The sequence below is a fragment of the Zonotrichia albicollis genome, chromosome 3 (genome assembly GCF_047830755.1).
Source record: "Zonotrichia albicollis isolate bZonAlb1 chromosome 3, bZonAlb1.hap1, whole genome shotgun sequence".
NCBI lineage: Eukaryota > Metazoa > Chordata > Aves > Passeriformes > Passerellidae > Zonotrichia > Zonotrichia albicollis.
The window spans coordinates 33,183,007-33,189,164 of record NC_133821.1 but is presented as its reverse complement, the minus strand read 5'-3'; positions in this window follow the sequence as shown (position 1 = coordinate 33,189,164).

Below are 6,158 nucleotides of genomic sequence, written 5' to 3'. Positions count from 1 at the left end.
GTTTTTGTAAGCAGAGCTTGCTGCAGAGAACAAATCATGTGATATGGTGTCAAGTAAGACCTTCAGAGCAAACTGTATTGATGTAATTATTTTCCCAAGCTAGTGCAATGTTTGAGACTGAGATTTTGGAAGAAGACAGGAGTAAGGGAGGCTAATTGGGATGCTGATGTTGTACCACTCAGGACCAACAGTTTCACCTGTACCTGATGCCATCAGTTGTAGACCAGAGTGAGATGACTGTAGGAAGTATGGAAAAGATTATTTCACTGTCAGCAAAGGCTCAGTCAGGTTACTAGGACATGCTGATCTGCAATGGGGAGTGGAAAATGAAAATTTGCAAACCAGTTTTGGGGAAGGTCTGATTTACAGGCTTTTCATGACACTTCGAATTTTTTTAATGCTTTTAAAAATCTTTTTTACTGCAAGAAAAGCTTGCCTGTTGGACTAGTCTGAGAACAACTGGAGTCCATCTAGCCCCATCCAAAATAAACGCTGTAATGATTTGTTGCAGTAGGATTATTGCAGGAGATCCTGGACTTGCTCAGGCAGAAATCAAAACATGTTGCTGAAGCTCTTCATTGGTGCCAGCCAAAGCAGCTGATGGCTGCTTTTTCTGCTAGACCATTGCAAAATAAACAGTGGCTTAAGAGTTCTCAGAAAGGGCTACCTTGGGGAAAGCTCCAAGGAAGCACACCCTCAGGCATTTCTTTTATAGCTTGCTTTTTTTTTTTGGTCTGCTTTAGATATTGACTTTCTCAGTGATCACAGGGAAGTTCTATGAGTACAGAAAGTTGTTCTTATTGGTTACGCAAATCGCTCCTGCAAACGTGTACCAACAGCCATTCCCATATTGCCATGGTTACATCCTTATCACAGTCTGACCTTTCATTTCATCACTAAAAAAATCCCATTCCGGCATAATGTTCAATTTAGGAAAAAAGCCCCAAACAAAGAAATTTTATATTCCTTTCAAAGGATCAAATGAGGTCACTATGGTCTTTTCAGGAAATGGGCCAATATTTGCATTGCAATAATGCAATTTACTTAGGGCAGGCAAATTTTCTTGACCTGCATTTTCCTGCTGCCCTCTGCAAAGCTGAAGCACCCCTGTAGGATTATCCATGCTGGCCTGCAGCCGCTCTGCTGGCTGCTAAGTGCAGAGAAAGCCATTGAGGTCACTCGGCCTGGCTTTGGCAGAAGTGTGCCCAAGCTGGTGCCAGAAAAATCCATTAACACCAGAGATTTATGTCCAAAAAGGAGACAGAGGAGTCCTGCAACTTTACTTGCATAAAGGAAGAGAGTCCACCAGAGCACAAGCCCGCAAACCCTTCTCTCCCGAGGTTTTGGAGGGTGCAGCCTCCTTTTACTCTGAACTCCCGACTACATATTTCTCCCTTTCTCCATTGGCTGAGGCACTAGAAAGGTACAGCCTTCACTAAATGCCTACCACATATTCCCCCCTTGAACCTACTATTTTACCCCAACGTTCAGAAACTCAGGCTTGTGCAGACCCCACTTGTTTGGTTCAGTGGCTGAGCTGTCAGGGCTCTGCAAGGAACCTGCTGCCCACAGTTAGCAGAGACATTGAGCCCCTTTTCAAAGATGTTAGCATCCACACCTTCACCCATCAAATTGTTTGTAAAGACATCAGACTCTTTCATTGGCAAGGTATCCAGGCTTGAGGTTTTTGCACTGAGTGCTGCCAGCTGGAGGTGCTGGGCACATTTCCTGCTCCACCAGTAACTGATACTGGGACAGCGTTAGAGTCCACTTTTACTGACCCAGGAAACAGCTCAGGTCTGGATCTGTCCTGTTACCATCTGATGGAAGGAAGGAAGGAGGAGAAGATAAACAAGCTTTTGCTTCCCAGCACTGCCTTGGATGGCAGCAGATTTGAACACCCTTCTTGCACAAAAGAAAATTTCTGTTCCTGGTGTGAAAAACGCTAATCACTTGTGTTTTTTTTTTTTTAATTTTAAAAGTTTAATGATAATAAAATGGTTCAAAAAATAGCAATATAGTTAGAGTAATAACAGTTTGGACAATTTTGATTAGGACAATATGAGACAACAGAAACAAAGAGTTACAGACATCCAGATACCTTTTTCTGGGCACCATAAGCCTGAAAAAGGACACCTGTTAACAAAGGATTAACCCTTAAAAGCAATAGCCCGTTGCATATTCATACACCTCATACATGATCACAAATTCCATTCAAACAAAGGATTCTGTCTGGTCAGTGTCAACTTCTTCCTCTGAATCCTGACGGCGTCTTCAGGGCTGAGCAAGGCAGGAAGAATTTCATTTCTTCTGATAATGGGGCAATAAATTCTCTTTCTCTGAAAGATTTAGGTGGCCATGGCTGTTATCTCGCTGTGAGTCCTTTCTTTAAAAAATGTATCTTATATAGCATAGTTTCTATTTTAACATTTTGTTATAACCTAAAACTACATTTAACACACTACTTAAAAGAATGAATACAGCATCACTTTCTAACATAACACATATAATATTCATTTTAATATTTGCAAAAATCCAATCACAAAATATCCATTTTTCACAGTAGGAGGGTAAGAACAAAACGTGTCTCCTGCCCCTGCTGTCTGGGCTGCTGCCCTCTGCCTGTCTGCAAAGCAAATGCACCAGGGCCAGGCTGTGGCTCTGAGAAGGGTCTGTTGGGGACTGGGACCGGGGGAATTGCTGCATGGCCTGGCTTGGAGGGCTCCAAGGTTGCAGGGCCAGGGCTGGCCAGACAGGGCAGGGGCAAGGGCAATCTGCTGGCCAGACCATCTTTTGCTGCTGGTCTTGTTTCACTTCTGGGTTTGCTGCCCCCCTTATGGCCCTGGTAGCACAGAGAGGCATTCCTGTTCACAGTGAGAAGTATTTTCTCATTACAGGGTTTGTTGAAAGTAGAGTCTGGACAAGGCATGACAAAGATCTTAGAAAAGGCTGGAGCTGTGCTGGCAAAAGATCTGCAGAGCAGAAAACCACTGAATTTCCAAGCAGCAAAGCAGGAGCATGAGACCTGGCAGGCCATGAGACAGCAAATGACACCTGTCATCCCTCCCCAGCCTGGCTGCAGCTCCCTCTTCTGAGGCCAGGCCAGGCTGGAGCTGCTGCCCAGGAAAGCCTTCTCCTGCTGGCTCCTCGCATGAGAAGGGCTGTTTGGAAACAATGGGTAATAGAGGAAGTGCTTTCCCAGACAAGTCCAAATAAATACATGAATGAACTTCCTCTGCTCAACAGCACAGGGCAGTGAGGGTTTGCTGTGTGGCCAGGCTGAATTCACTGCTGCTTGCTCTCAGAGGGACAGGATAGTGGGACTCCTTGTGGGGGTGGCACTTTGGAGAAGCCTGCTTGGAAAAAGTGCCAATGCTGCTATCACCTTGCTGCCATGGTGCAAATTAAGAGCTATTAGGTTTCCTGCACTTGGTTGTGTAATTGCACTGCAGGGCCTTTTGATGCTGCATTTAAATGAGTCTGCAATTGGAAATAATGAAGGTTAAAACCCTCTTACATGATGATTCTATGATCAAATTAGTTCCTTTGACCCAGAAAGCAGCTGTGGTAGCAATGAGCTCTGCACTAGGACTGTAGATGGAAGTGTTGTTCAGAGCTAGCTTTAGAAAGGTACATCCATACAAAGGGACTGAATTTCAAAGTCAAACAGGTCTGGCACACTGGGACAGAGGCTGGGCAGGAGTCTGGTGTGAGAGGAAGACCTGCAAACAGAGCAGGGAGGAAGGCAGCTCTGCCCAGAGTCACGGTATCAAAACCAAGTGGCCCCATGAGGTGAAAGCTGGGGGCATGATGTATATCCCATCCTGCCCTTACTCATCTTGAGTATCTGTTCATAACTAATACCAGGGAGAGCTCTGGCTAATCCAAAGCAGCATTATTCTATTTTTACACCTCATTTGTAGCTGGTGAGAGGGTTATTAAGACTTTCCCTTAGTTGTAGGGACTTAGGGACTCTATTTCCTTAGGCTGTTGCTTTGAAGTTGCCTTGAGCTCCAGGACCCCAGCTAACTTCTGCCTGTCCAGCCCACAGCTGGCCTTGGACACACTGACTGACCTTGGGAGTTCAACTTGTCACTCTTCTACCTGAGTGTCAGGGAGGAGCTGGTAAGAATTTTTGTTTCAGTCCTGATTGGAAGTGGTCTGGATGCTGTAGACTGCTGTGAGCAGAGCTGTGGTGTCCAAACCTTGCCAAGCCCCTGACCTGTCTGGCCAGGGAGAGTCCTTCCCTCTGGCATGGAGCACACCCTGACAGGTGGATGCAGGAGGCTTTGAACTGCAAAGCACGTGGCATCACTCTAATCTTCACCCTCCCAGGGTGGCTAACAAGTGGGTGGGTGTAGGGAAACATGATCTGAAGGTTCCTGGCTGCTCTGGGCAGTGAAGCAGCACTGAGCAGGGCTGCGACAGCCTCAGCATGGTTGCCTGTTCCAACAGGGAGCAAGGCTCTGGGATATACATGACAGCCAGCTTGTGTATGAGCATCCTTGAAGGTGACATTGTGCTGTGTAATCCCAGCACTCCAGGCTCTGGCACATGCAGTGTGTCCCTCAGCTGCTCACACATGGATGCCACCACCTGCACTGTCCAATTAGTTCTAAGATCCAAGTCTGAAGGATCCAGGTCTTTTCAGGCTTTCCCTTGGCTCTGCTCCAGTGAACTCACAGGCTTTCTTGGCCTTCCTTTCCTTGCACTGTCTTGCCTGAGCCTCCCCTGGCACCTTGAGAGCCCTCTCCTCTGTGTCTGCAGCCATCTGCAGCCTCTCTAGATCTCTGTGCTTCATCATCTCCCATTGGGAACTCCTCTTGGTGCTCTCACATCTTGCTGATGTTCAGCATCATCTGGGCTCCAGAAGGAGAGACTGTGCTTCCCCTGGGATCCTGCTTCCAAACCCAGCAGGGTGTGGGTGTGTGTATCATCTCTGCCCAGCATGGATGCGCATTTTCCCTCCATCTGCAGTGTTTGCTTGATGATTAGGGAAATGCAGGACATAGTGGAGAGGGTGAAGACTGCACAGCAGCTCTAAATCCACCCTGACCTTTGCCCCTTTCCCCCAGATTCTGTTGCCATTTACACAAAGAGCCCCACATTCAGCTTGGGGGGTTTCTACACTGGGTTGAAAGTTGACACTGGGCAAGCCGTGTAAGCTGAAGCCCTTGATTTGCTTTAGCTGAGGGAGCAGCTTTTTGCTGTCCTCCCTTCTGTTAGAGCCCCCGGTGAGATTCTGGCATGCCATGTGGCCAGGGAACAGCAGGGAGGATTACTGCTAGGACTCACAGAGACATCGGCTCCTGTGGAGAGTGATTAGCAACTCATCATGCCCTCCTGGCTCCCGAGAGCCTTGGGAAGCTGATTAGGGACGGCAGAAATTTATTCCTGTCTGGGAGCAGGGCAGATCAGAGCAGCAGCAGTATCTGAGCATATGGGAGCAATGATTTTCACACTACTTGTATCTGATGGGGGGGTCACTCACAGCTCTAGGAGATGCATTATTACACTGACACTGTTGTGCTTGACATGAAGAGCTGAAAATTCTCGTCCGAGCGTGGGCACAGCCATCAGGGCACGGTGGGCGCCGGAGCGGGCAGCACGGCCAGGGCGGTCTGTGCCGGGCCTGGGGCTCCTCTGCCCTCCCCTCACAGGCGCTTTGCCTTCAGGATCTCACTGCCACCACCGCACCGCTGCGGGCTTAACAGGGATCTCCCAGCTCTGCTGGGAAGAGCGAACAGCCCGGCTCTCTCCGAGGCGGACTTCCATCCTCCGGCCTGCATCCCGCACTGGGGACCGGGACACACAGCTGGGCTCGGGTTGTGCTGGGCTGGGTTCGGCTTCAGGGGATCGCCGCGCTCGGAGGGGCCGGGCTCGGCTCTGCTGGGCTCGGCTGCGCTGGGCTCGACCTGGCATGGCATGGCTCGACCTGCATGGCATGGCTCGACCTGGCACAAGCTACGGTTCGGTTCGGTTCGGTTCGGTTCGGTTCGGTTCGGTTCGGTTCGGCCCGGCTCGGCTGAGGGCGAAAGCGCTCGGACTGCGCCGCCCGGCTGTGGTGTCCCGCGCTGTCCAGCAGGGGGCGCCTCCCGGCGGCGTCTCGGCCAGTGGCGGCCCGCCCCGCTCCGCTGGCGCCGCCCCTCTTTGTTGCG